The sequence below is a fragment of the Pteropus vampyrus genome, unplaced genomic scaffold (assembly GCF_000151845.1).
Source record: "Pteropus vampyrus isolate Shadow unplaced genomic scaffold, Pvam_2.0 Scaffold26, whole genome shotgun sequence".
Taxonomy (NCBI): domain Eukaryota; kingdom Metazoa; phylum Chordata; class Mammalia; order Chiroptera; family Pteropodidae; genus Pteropus; species Pteropus vampyrus.
In genome coordinates this window covers 10,307,000-10,319,240 of record NW_011888807.1, presented here as the reverse complement: position 1 = coordinate 10,319,240, position 12,241 = coordinate 10,307,000, and the positions used below count along the sequence as shown (strand labels likewise).

The 12,241-nt window shown below is 32.1% G+C and overlaps 1 protein-coding gene across 1 annotated transcript in view; it reads right to left on the bottom strand.

Annotated features, from left to right (window-relative positions):
- GBE1 (1,4-alpha-glucan branching enzyme 1) overlaps positions 1–12,241 on the bottom strand; it is a 197,132-nt gene that overhangs the window by 158,491 nt on the left and 26,400 nt on the right. The window contains exon 2 of the mRNA XM_023528476.1: positions 3,097–3,212. The gene's annotated coding sequence lies outside the window, so the exon portion shown is untranslated. The remainder of the gene's footprint in view (positions 1–3,096; positions 3,213–12,241) is intronic.

The window sequence follows — 12,241 nt, the reverse complement described above, 5'->3', positions numbered from 1 at the left end:
ACACAACCTACATATATATAACAATTTAGTAAAAGCATAATACATCAGGTACAGTAGACATCCAGTAACTGTGTCAAATTTCTATGAAGCAACTTGAGTTTTTTAATATATATATATGTGTGTGTGTGTGTGTGTGTGTGTGTGTGTATACATACACGTGTATGTTATTAAAGGTATATATTTTCAAAGAGTGAACTAAGAAATACCTTTAAATAAATTAGTTTGGCTATGCATCCAGAAGAAAAAGTGCTAAAGACATATGTAATATATGGCTCATCTTTTAGAAATGTACTCTTCTATTCTTTGTTTTTATCTTTAAAGCCTTGAATGTTTAATTCATCTTGTAATATTATTTTATCTTTAAAATATTTTCTGTTTGGTAAACTCAGTTAAAAACATAGAAAAGAGACATTTACATGACCATATAAACAGGTGTCATCTTCCAAAGTGTTCAATTGAAAAGACCAGGTGTTTTAACAGAGAAAACAAAGCTATTAATTCAACGATTGGTAACAGTTCTTTTTTTTAATGGTTACCAGATGATTCATAAGAGAAACATCCTCAAGTTGATTATAAAGGTCAGTCCCTTGTGGATTGCAATAAATGTTCAAGTGCAATTTAAAACAAGCCTGTTAAATACCAGGATATACTCTACCTAGGAACAACTTTAGATTGAAAGGCCAAAAACCTCATTAGTTGATTTTTCATCGACAATTTAACCCCTCCCCCAAAGAAAATCTGATGTATCATTTCTCATAAATAAAAAACTAATTATATCATTATATTAACATAATAGTATCTAAATGTTTCCTCAATATTTGAAACATCTAAACACTACAAAATAATGTTTTGGGCCTAAATTTCCAGCTAATTATCTTCACTAAAATTTTTAGAGAATATTAACAAAGATTACACAACAGTTTACTTGATACTTGTTTAATGTTAACATGATTTTAAAAGGCAAGTGAAAATTTAAAAGCCACATTTTTTTATTATAGGATTATTTCATTTCATACAATAAGATAAATTTTTGAAAGAAAGCATAGTATAGTATATAGCATAGTACAGAAAGCATATTAGTCCATTTGGGTTGCTCTAACAAAATACCACAGACTAGGTGCTTATGAATACAGAAACGTATTGCTCACAGTTCTGGAAGATGTAAGTCTGAGATTAGGGTGACAGTATTATTGGCTGAGGGACCTCTTGTAGGTCACAGACTTCTTATTGTATCTTCACATGGTGGAAAGGGTTACAGATCTCTCTGGAGCCTCTTTTACAAGGCACTAAACCCATTCATGAGAGCTCCACCCTCATGATCTAATCATCTCCCAAAGCCTCAGATACTGGTACCATCACATCTGGCATTAGGATTTCAACATAAAAATGTGTGGGAGGACACAAATATTCAGACCATAGCAGAAAGTATAAAAGATTTGCAATCAGATGGTAGAGGCACATGCCTATCATTATTCCCAATATATAGTAGTAATCATTAATTCCTAGTAATTATAATGTCACATGTATAAAAACAACATACTAAAATTAATTCATTCTCTATTTAATGCAAAAAGTAGAAACAATGTTAGATCTCACAAAATTTTCTAATTTAAGGAGGAAGGAAAAATTATCAGCACTTTAAAAAACTGATAAGTTTAGTTCTTAAAAAAACCAACCAAACAAAAATGACTTAGAAGTGACAATGACCTAAAGTGATCTAAAGTGACAATGAAATCAATACTATAATAGTTGGTTTGCCTCACAATTTCTGTAAAATTAGGCTTTATAAACCAGAGACAAATCAAGCTGTCTAGTTTATTCTTTCAAAGATTAGGCCTAAAAATACTTTAACATTCAATAAGTATTTTTTGTGTGCCTACTCTTTGCCAGGCACTTTTCTAAGAATTGAGAATATACAATATTAGCAAACAAAACAGCAAAGGTCCCTGCTCTTGTGGAGCTTATAATGACTTCGAAAAGAGATTATTTATATTAAATTTAAATCCCTCTTATTGTATACTATAGCTACTTTTTCTCCTTTCACTACAGATTATAAAGAACCTTGGCTGCCATTCTACGTTAAATGTCTCTTTACTGCAGACAATATGCTCTTCTGGTAACTATATTATGTGTGGCAATATTTCAGTAATTTTCAGATACATTTATAATTTCATTTTTTGTGAAAAAAAAACTTGCAAAACACACACTCCATATTGATTTTAAATATACTTTAACTCTAATTAATGTTAAATAACAAAAGCTCACAAAAATAATAATTCAGTCACAGGATTTATCATGATAAATGCTATGAAAGTTATTGCATGTCTAAGGAAGGGAAATAGAAAGAAGGAACATGGAAATATTTTATATAATTATATGAGCATGGGCTAACATTAAGTAAATGTTAAAGGATCTGAATAGCTTGTTATATAATCAAATGCCTCAAATCTGTAATCCAGACTTCAGGACCAACCCTTGCACCTCCCTTGTGGAAACAGGAGAGGCCTATGGGCTCTGAAGATTGTGAATACAGACCACATGGTCAGCTAACACAGAGTGCAGAGGAGGCTCAGCCTGCTTCTGACAGGCTAATCTAGGCACCCTTACCACAGTACAGGAGAAACAAGAACCCCCGCATCAAAGACCAGAAAGGGGAATAACCAGAAAGCATGTCCCAAAATGCATGTGTCTCCAACACAGTATCTTGTTCCACATTCATGTGGCTCATCATAAAGTCAATTTTATAAAGGATCTCTTTACAAGTAAAAATTCTCTCTACATTTGCTGATTTGAAGACAGTTTTTATGTTTCTATTAAACTTTCTGTTTTCCAAGCTAAGCTATTAGCAATTACCCAATCACTCCTTTCATAAAGTTTCCAAAGTTGATAACACAACTTAGTTTGGCCCTATCCAAACAGTTCTAATCTAACACATTCTGATTTGTGGATGCCCTTTCTTAAATATCCTCCATTTGAACATTTAGATTGTTTCTCCCACAATTATCATGAATTGTATTACCTTCTCACATTTTAACTCAAACTTTACTAACAGGATAAAAAAATAAATTCAAATAAAAAAGGAGGAAGGGAAAGTACCTTTAATTTGGATCCATGCAGTACTATTAGAGATTTATTCTGCTTCGGTGGTATATACAGCTCCCATTTTCCATAATCCAGTTTTTTATATGGGTAGGAAAAGGGATTCCAATCATCTAAAAAAAAATGAAGATTAGTTAACAAAGCCTGATTAGACTGATTTTTTAAACAAGATTTAATGAACTTCAAGCACAGAATAACATGCTGCCTACCTGTACAGAATCAAATTTCTTAAAAATTATTGAGTATTCCAAGGTATTAACCAAAATACCAGGCATTTAGAAAAAAAATCTTAATATATTTTTAAGAAATGCATTTGAAAGTTTGCCTTTTGCATCTTAATATGAAGGATTACAACATTCTCAATTGTACTTTCAACTCAAATATGTCTATCAATAAATAGAACATAAAGGAAACTGATGGGACCTTTTTTAAGAAATACCTTCAACAATGAGAGATAATACGAAAAAAATAGAAATGCATTCTAGGCAGTTAGATAAGATATATGTCATGGTAAAAAATAAGTGATGAAAATAATTAAAATAATATTACATCTCCCTAAATTCACAAGCATTTGGGAGAACTGAGATGAAATCTAAAAAAAAAAAAAAAAACCGAGACCATGAAATGATTTTAACGAGACAAATCTAAAAAAAAAAAAAAAAACGCCTTAAGCAAGAAAGGTAGAAATTTATAAACTATAAGGGACAAAGGAAAGATGGATTGAAGATCCAGGAAGAAAGCCAAAATGAGCAACAACAGACCCATGCACACATGGAAACATATAACAGAGATGGCATAAAAATTAGTAAGTAAAGGATACACTGTTTAATAAGTGGTGCTGGTTACTCTTACAGTTAAAAATAATAGTCTCTACCTAATAATGTATCAAAGAATAATTTGAACATAGAATAGTATTTAAATTTGATAGGTGAAACTGTAAAATGCTTTGAAGGTAATACAGGAAAATATATTTATAATCCTGGGTTTAAAATGCATTTTTTAAACAAGATTTAAAAAAACAAAACCCACAACATTGAGAAAAAGCCTGATAAATTTGACCACTATAAACTTATCTTCATTGAGATGGATAAACAGACAGACAGAATGAATAAGACAAGCTACCATATGGGAAAATATATTTGTAATGAATATACCAAGAAAGAGAAAAAAATGTGAAATATATGAAGAACATCTATAAGTCAATGAGAAAAAAAATCAATAAAAAATGTACAAAGATATTCGAGGGAGGACAATGAACATATAATGATGCTCAAGCTCACTGGTAATTAAGGAAACACAAATTACAACAGTAAGATGTTGTTTCCCACACACTAGATGAACAACACTTAAAAGTTTAAAAATATCAAGTAGTCAGCAAGGATATAAAATAATATTGTAGCCGAGGATATAAGTTGGTAAAATACTTTAGCATCATATAGCAAAGTTGAAGATATGTCAATTCTATGGTCCAAGAAATCTTACTCCTACGTAATAGCCTAGGAAAATTTTCACAAATGTGCACAAGAAAGCATCTACAAATGTTCACTGAAGAATTGTTTGAAATAGCAAAAAATGAAAAAAAATGCAGGCTATCAAAATTTAAATCACGCACAATATGGGTAAATACCCTGTGGTATAATTAAACAGTATACTATACAATAATATAAACTGAATGGATTAGAACAAATGTATCAATAGCCAAAACATAACAGTTAACTTTAAAGGGTTATGGAAGAATACCATGTATATCAAGTTCGAGAAATATGCGAAATGGCAATCTATTAGATGTATAAAGAAAAAATATCAAAAGAGAAATGAGAATGCTAAACATCAAATTCTATAGTGATCTCCACAGAATAAAGCAAAAGGAACACAGGAATCTTAAATAATATCAGTAATATTTTATTTCTTAAGGTGGGTGGTATACATAGAGATGCTTATCACATTTTTCCCTTTTTGTTTATGCCTAAAATGTTTCATGGTTTTAAAAAATAAATAAATAAATAAATAAATAAGCAGCTCTGTGATGCTATACACTGCAGTGCTATGACACTGGATTCTTAATTAAAGATATAATAAAAACATCAGAAAGCTTGTTTAATGCCATGATTTCGTCCTTTAAGCACCAACTCTTTCACTCCATCATCTCTAAGCATCTTCACTCTCTGCCAGTCTAAACACTGGGAGTAAAGGTGAGCAAGAAACAACATTTAAATAAAGGTCTTTCTACATATTTCTCTACTTCCCATCATGAGAACACCTGAAAATGTCTAAAGGCAATCTATTTTCAGGAGCATCTCACCGGGCTCTGTATTATACTCTCCTGCCCCTAAAATCTTCAAATGTGAATATCTGAGTGCTGTAACAGTTTATAAATCTACTGAATTTCTTTTTTAAGCTAATCACTTAGGACAATTAATAAACTTAAGACAAGTAGCAGATCATTTCCTGCTTAGTTTGATCTGAAAATAAAGGGTACAGTTCATTAGTTCTTTCATTCATTCATTAAATATGTACTGAGTGCTTAATGCAGGCTCTGCTCAATGTCAAACCCAAAATTAGTGTTCAAAACAATAGTCATAGCTCAAAAAGAGGTTTAATTGAGTAACAGTACATCAAAATGAATAGTAAAATTTCTAATACAGGCTATACTACGAATTTAATAGTAAATAAGAGTTTATTTTAAAAGTGAAACTTTGATTAAATGGGAAATTTATATATGCAGATTTACTTAAAAGTTGTTTTCAGCAAGGCAAAAATAAATGGGTTTTGAATAGTAGTTTTTGAATATCAGTCGAACTATTTTTTCAGCTTGTAGTCACTTGAGCTTTAAAATCTATTAATGTAGGCTCTTCATACAAATATTAATATTTGTATGAAAAATACTTTTACTGAGTCCCATTTTATTTTTATGATATCATAGAAGGCTAAATTTCCTAAAGCACATGTTGATTATTTTTAATTCTACATTGTGAATAAAAATGTTTTTCTATCATCTTCGAGAGTTCATTTTATTAGCCCCCCTCTTCCTCATGGAAACTATGGAAACTGAGGTGTTGACTTTTACTACAGGTACACCTTGACAAACTACCAAACAATCTTAAAAGCAAGGTTTAAAATATCTTCACATATGCTTCAAAATAAAATCTATTCTACCAACCATTACAAGTAATGTAGAATACACTAAAAACTTCATATGAGAGAAAGAGACAGGTTTGCAAGGCATACATTCATGAAACAACTTCAGCTTTTTGCATTGGACAATTCTCTCCTCATGTAAAGCCCTCTTCAGGCTTATCACCACCAGCACCTTTCATCTCCTAGACTCTTTCTCCAACCCTTTTCCAGCCTTGAATTTTCCTCATTCTCCTTCCTTTACTAAATGGTGTTACTTTTTTTTCCATTTAAAATATAGACATGAACCAAAATACCCAGTTCTACTATATTGCAGATATATGAAAGATTTTTTTCCAATAAAACCAGCTTCTCTCTCAAATGGTTTTCCCAAAATAAATAACAATAATAATGATAAATGATTCTAAAATGCAGTCTGTATCCCTACGTAGGCCTCAAGATAAGACCAACAATATCCCATCATGACATGTGACAATTATTTGTTTCTCTATCAAGCACAGAGTATCACACTGAGAGTTTTGTAATTCAGTGGCTCTCAAACTTTAGCTCACACCAGAATCACCTGAGATTTTATTAAAAAAGATTGTTGTAACCCACCCTCAGAGCTGTTGATTCAGTAGATCTGAAGTGTGGCCTAATAATTTGCATTTCTAACAAATTTCCAGGTAATGTTTTTGCTACTGGCCTACGGACCTCACTTTAGAAACAACTGCCTGGTTCAGTCAGTGTGTTTAAGTGTTCTCCACGCATAGCTTTGTGATTGATTTCCTAGATTAAATTAGGTTTACAGACTACAAAATAATGTTCTAAATCAACAGGTCAAGAAAATTCTGAAATAGAAAATATCATTAATAATCCTTCAAGGCAAATATTACTCAGATGAAATTTGGAATTTAGGATTTGGGAATGAATAGGGTTATAAAGCTCAGAAGATGAGCAGTGTGATAAAAATTATAGAACAGATCTGAAATATTAAGAAACTTGAATGTATTACTGTGAGGGAACAAAAACTGATCATTTGAACATGAAAAGATAATACATATTAAGACCATTACTCAACATACTGTTATTAATGTCTATAGGTAATATTTTGTAGAATATTCTCACCAAGAGATTACTTGGTTAAAATGTATGAACCACTGATCAAAAAAATGAATAAAAAGATAAAGGCTTTTACCTAGAAAAGTAATATTAAAGTTTTTAAATGTTAACATATTAACTCATCTTCCTATCTATGCCTCATATCCTATCATAACATAGACATTCCTGGGTTCAAGAGTTAGGTACCCCCAAAACAATGTATGTTTATTTTCTAGTTATAGTAAAATTTTAAGGACATATTTCTTGCTTGCAAGAATTACTTTATTATAACATTTTCTAAGACATTTGATATTTATCAAGTTAAGATAATCTGACACATTTTTAAAGCAAAAAAATTAATAAGTATTTTATTATGAACAGATTGAACTTCATCATATTTGATAATGCAAAAGCTTCTATTTGTCCATAACTCAAAACCAGCAGACAAGATTTAAATCAAGATATGGGAAAGAAACGGTGTGTGATGAGCAGTTTAATATGAACTGCGAACATACGTTCAGCACAGACGATCAAACATTAACTAAGGTCACAGCATCAGGCACACAAACTCTATATTTATCTCATACCCAACAACCTTTCTTTTTCTAATGTAATAATCCTCACATAAAATTCTTAAATGTCAGCCTCCTTCAAATATTCCCAAACTCTTTAACTCATAGTAAAGTATCAGCACTTAGCAACCTCATTTCTGTGGAATTAAGTTTAATATACATTTTCCATATGTATGGTAAAACGGTCCCAACTTACTATACAGATCCTTGTATCTTTGATGAAATGCCAGTGTGCTGAAGAACATGGTCTACACCTGAGTCAACCCCTGGCACACGCAGGCCTCACCAAGCAGTGAGACAAGACCCATTATGCATGCAGCAGACAGGGCTAATATAAGGCCAGTACTGGCCCATATGACAGATTTTAGCTTCTTTCCATTTGAGTGGATGTCTCTCATGTCCTGTTGTTAAATATTTGAAACATCATTTCCTAAAAGCAAGTAAATACCTTCTGCATCATACAATGTTATTTAATTATTTCAAACTTCGTATCATGCAGAGTTTACACAGATTTATAATGCGAAGTTGGCTTGTCTAGATGGAAGTTTGGGGACTTCTCTCATATCAAGGAAGCATCCACTCTGTTACCAAGTTGTGTGGGCCAGGACTAGAACTCCCTGTGGCACTGCGGTTACCCAGGATTATGGGAGGACCACACAGCCTTTGGGTGTGAAAGACAGTAGTCCTTCCGACATATGCCCTTGTGTTTTTCAATCATCTTCTCTATTTTCCCCTCCAGATAATTCCTCCACTCAACTGAGCACCTGGGAATCACCTTTCTTCAACTTCTGCTGGCAGTTGGCACCCTGGGAAAGATCTTAAGACCTCCAGCATTATTTCTTAGGGGAAAGTGCTCTTAACATACATTAGTTTATGTTAGCTGTGCTTTTCAAGAACAAAATGTAGAGTATGTCTAAGTGTCACCAAGTTCAGAACCAATGGGATACTGATATCTTATTATTTTAAAGTGAATAGTGCTCTCTCCTGTAATATGTAACTTTCTGGAAATTAGGGAACAGATCGAATATCTAGAGCTTCATTTACTAAACTTTAAAGGCATTCATAGAAGAAAATGGCTCTGTGATCAAAAAAAAATTTTTTTTTGGCAAATGTGACTTTAAATAGAAATAATCAAGTTTCTTTATTATGGGAATAATATTTATATTATAATGCTTTTTGTGAAAGAAAGAGGGTGATAAATAAATATATGTAGTTATGATTTCAAAAAGTATGAAAATGTAACTCAAAAAATGAAAAGAAATAATTATGTATATGGGGAGAAAGAACATTAGATTAGTAATCCTCTAATTGTACTTTATATTTTGACTATAGAACCAGGTAAAGAATTTGTAAAATTAGAAAATTTATTAAGTCAAAAAGGGGGGAAAATAAGAAAAAAATCCTTTAAGATGGAAACAAGTTGAAATAAATTAACCTATATCGTGGTATTTGGAGTTGGGGCATTTGGGGGTAATTAGGTAATGAGAGTAGAGCCATCATGAAAGGGACTAGTGCCCTTATAAAAGAGACTCCAAAGAGATCCCTGCTCCCTCCTACCATGTGAGGACATAGAAAAAAGGCTGCCATCTATGCACCAGGAAGAGGGTCCTCACCAGACAACGGATCTGCTGGCACCTTTATCTTATACTTTCTAGCCTCCAGAACTGTGAGAAATATATTTCTGTTGTTTATAAGCCACCCAATCTATAGTATTCTATATAGCAGCCCAAACAAACTAAGACAAAGATCATCTCTATTTGTCCATATACTAAGAAACTTCCATAATAAAAATTTTTAAATTGTTTTGAAGTCTCTGTGCACAATGCTTTTCCAAATCTCTTTCTTTATTATCAGTTTTAAAAAAGTGATCTCACCAGGTAAAGGATATAAGATTCTAATTTATTTGTGGCTGTAAACACAGATCAACAAACTACTTTCTGGATAGGCAGTTCCAGTTCATATCTCTACCAGAAGCATATGAGAATGCTCAACTATCCATATCCTTATCAACATTGGGGATTATCATTTTAATAAAAAGGCAAGCCTGCCATGCTCAGCCAGGGTTCACTAAGAGAACTAAGCCCTAATCCCTTAAGGATCCACTGTATGCAATAAATTAACTTCCCTTCAATGCATCTAGCATAGTACTCATTATGTACCTTACTTGGGAGAATTAAGAAAATAGGCATTTAAGTCACTTTCTGTGTTCTGTAAATCAGATGCTGAACCAACATGAGAAAAGTTGCCAGTCATTATTGTCCTAGCTATAACAGATAACTTTTGATACAGTGTTTTCATTTCTCCTCAAAATAGGTTATAATTATAACTTTTCATTATTTTCTTTAATTCTACTGTTATTTGGGAGATATTGGATAGTGGGTATTATATTTTCCTTTAAACTTTTTGTTTATTTCTACTTTTATTGAAATATATTGACTAATGTGGTATACTTTATGGCCTAATACACTGGCATTAAATATAGTCATTTATTTACCAATCTACTTATTTTTAGCAATATAAACCTTTCAATTATTCCAAAATAAATTTTATGGAAAAGTCCAGCACAGAAACTATATAAAACATTCAAGAGCAGAGCTGCTCTGCTTGAGTCATTTCTATCTAGCTGGGCCCCTTCTCGTCTTTTACTCTTCATGTTAAAGTCTACCACTCAAAACTGAGTTCTAGGAAATGATCTAACATATGATCTATCTTTGTAGCTAGTCCACAGATCCTTGACAATATGTAATTTCATTTGTTTCAAATTCTCCTTTTATTTTTAGTTTATTCGGTCATTATAAGTTAAGAGTATATTAAATTCTATCAAAACAATTGGGTCTGAAAATTTCTAAAAATTCTTGCCATCTATACTTGACCAAAAGTAAACATTATAGGAATAATGACCTAGAAATAATGTATTTATCTTTACTGTGACTTATATTATTGAGCTCTATGCAATTTTACCTGAGTTTGTTTTTGGTCTGGATTTGAACATCCCTTTATTTTCTAATCTTTTGGTGATTGTAAAGCACAGAAAATTTGATGGTTATAGCTGAGAAAAGATATATTACTTGCTTAGAAAGAACATATACATAGTAGGAAGCAAAAAAAAAAAAAAGGAGAGAAATATTAATACAATACAGTCAATAATCAGAGGAAGGAATGTATCCCATGGGAGAAGAATGGCTCTCAGTTAACTGGATAGTACACTGAACTATATCCCTCAATGTTGACAAACATGTGGAGCTCTCTTAGAACTCAAACTCCAGTTCACTGTCACATGTTGTGCCACTATTGATTACAATAGAATTCATTTATGAATTCCCTAGAAGTAATGTTTTATTTGACTTTAGGAACTCTTTTCTATACCCTAAAACATAATCTTTAATCTTAAGATGTTCCACTTGAACCAGTCCATGGTGTGGGAGCATGGGAAGTACCTACGCTAAACAGGAAAACGATTCTATAGGTCTCCCTCCTAACCCTAACTAAATCACTTAACTAAAATAATATTTTCTAACATGGCTAGCAATGTAACAGAAAGTAAACCCATGTCTCCATGGTCACTTGATTTTTGACAAGGGTGACCAAGACCATTCAATGGGGAAAGAATAATCTTTTTAACAAATAATGCTAAGATAATTGGATCTCCACATACAAAGGGATAAATCTGAACCCTTACCTCAAAACATATACAGATGCTCCTCAATTTACAATGGGATTACATCCTAATAAACCCATTGTAGGTTGAAAATATCACAAGTTGAAAATGCATTTAATAACTCTAACCTACTGACCCTCATAGCTTAGCCTCGCATACCTTAAATGTGCTCAGAACACTTATATTAGCCTACAGTCAGGCAAAATCATCTTTCACAGAGCCTATTTTATAGTAAAATATTGAATATCTGATGTAATTTATTGAATATTATGCTGAAACACAAAATACAATATCCAAAATTCACTAGCAACACAGTACACTTAGAGTAGCAACTGTTTGGCCTCATGATCAAGTGGTTGACTAAGAGCTGCATCTTGCCACCACTTATGCTTAGAATCACAAGAGGGTATCTTACCATATAGGTCTAGCCTGGGAAAATATCAAAATTCAAATTACAGTTTCTACTGAATGTATATTGCTTTTAAACCATCACAAAGTTGAAAAATCATAAATCAAACCATTGCAAGTTGAGGACTGTCTGTACAAAACTAACTGAAAATGGAATCGAGACTCAATTGTAAGAACTAAACTATAACACTCTTAGAAGAAAATTCAGGGGTAAATCTCTGTGACCTTAGTTCTTGAATATGACACCGCAAGTACGAGTAACAAAAGAAAAAAGATAAATTAGACTTCT